Source organism: Dendrobates tinctorius, unplaced genomic scaffold, assembly GCF_039654945.1.
Source record: "Dendrobates tinctorius isolate UK_male_01 unplaced genomic scaffold, ASM3965494v1 ptg000308l, whole genome shotgun sequence".
NCBI lineage: Eukaryota > Metazoa > Chordata > Amphibia > Anura > Dendrobatidae > Dendrobates > Dendrobates tinctorius.
The window spans coordinates 3038118-3039822 of NW_027361975.1; the positions used below are offsets into that span (position 1 = coordinate 3038118).

General features: G+C 42.8%; 1 long non-coding RNA gene across 1 annotated transcript; it reads left to right on the plus strand.

The window, feature by feature from the left end:
• The first annotated feature begins 221 nt into the window (after positions 1 to 221).
• Positions 222 to 1492, plus strand: LOC141073592 (uncharacterized). The gene is made up of 3 exons (XR_012227012.1): positions 222 to 693; positions 798 to 858; positions 1231 to 1492. It is a non-coding gene; the product is annotated as an uncharacterized lncRNA (long non-coding RNA).
• Positions 1493 to 1705: the final 213 nt, after the last annotated feature.

Here is a 1705-nt window from a genome sequence, read left to right on the forward strand (position 1 = left end):
TGTTTTCCCTATTCTTTCTATTTTTTTTCCTTTTTTCATCATTGTTATTTTTTGTTATTTTTTATTTTTTGTCTCTACCCCCCACTGTTTCACTATTTTTCTATCCTTCCTTTTTTTCCTCACATTTTTTCCTCAATCCATAACAACAATAATCCTTCCTCATCTTTATGCTCGCTCTTTTACCCCCACCACTTTTGATCTCATCACCTGACACTATTCCTCTTTTTTTTTTTCCTTGTTGTTTCCCTATTGCTTCATTCATTCTAACACACCGCTCTCCATATGTTCAAATTGGTTTCTTTCCCCTTTTATTCAGTACACTCCTTGTTTTCCCTCTTCCCGTCCCTATTTTTCTTCCCCTACCTGTCCCTTTTCCCTTATCTCTGTTTCCGCATAGCCTCACACACTACACAGGCGCCATAGCGCGCATCTGTTTACATTTCTCCTGCTCAGTCACGCAGGCGCCCTGCCTCCTCCTGCTCTCTCCTCCTACAGCGCTTGCTCCAAGTGAAATCTCCTCCTCAGATGCTCCCAGCCTCTTACCGATGTCATGACGTCATTTACTAGCTCTTGGACACCTGCGCCCGTAATCTCCCCTCCTCCCAGCCTCATAGTGACTCTCAACATATATAAACCGAGGCATTCTTGCCTCCACCCACAACACCGCAGATCCCTGCCGCTCTCTTGCCACAGGTCAGTACAGCAGCACCCCCTGGCGCCCTGCTTACCCTCTGTTCCTTTTTTCTTATTCTCTCTCCTTTTTTCTTATTATCTCTCCCTTTTTTTTTTTCCCACAGCCCTTACTTTGGGACTCTGAAAAATTGTCCTCTTTCCATATACCTTGACACTCCTATTGAGGTTAGTATTTCATGTTTGCTATACTTTCCTGAGCCAGCCGCTCTCCTCCACCACCCAGCTTCGTTTTCCATTTATCCAAGCACATTATGATTAGTATTGCATTTGTTTTCCAATAGTCTGCAATATCTCCTATGACCATCTTCTTGTCTTACACTGCATTCCTGTTATTGCGCAGATCCATGTGTAGTCCTATGTGTGCATATAAAGATGTTTATATATTTTGTATCTATAGGGTTTTTCAGCATACACCCTTTTTAAATTTTATTAATTTTGTATATATTTATGTCCACTATGTCTCTAGCCTTTTGTACATAATCTTGATCACGTTGTTTAGTGTGGTAAATAATTTTTCTTTGCATTTTTATCTTGCAGTATGGTTTGAGAAAGACCTAGGTATAGGTCGAAACGTAAACGTGTAATACTCATGTTTGGAATCTGATCTCTGTTTGCGGTGATTTTTCACTTTTCTTGATTTATTGAAAAAAAAAAATAAAAATCATAATAATTCCTTTAATGACTCTGATGCAAGTGACATTCAATTTTGAGTGCGACTGTCTACCCGTTGACTTTTACCTGTGGTATATCCACGTTCAGTCAGCACCTCCTCCTACAGCATGAGTGCACGTCTTTATTTTTTCTATCAGACCCTCGGGCAGTCAGCACAGACCCTCGGGCAGTCGGCACAGACCCCCGGCAGGCCGGTACAGACCCCCGGGCAGTAGGCACAGACCCCCCGGAAGGCCCGAACTGAGGGTGCATCATGATGCGCACAGACCACGCATCATGATGACGTCATATCGGCAGCCAATCAGAGCCACAGCAGTGGCTCTTTGCATTATGGGAACTT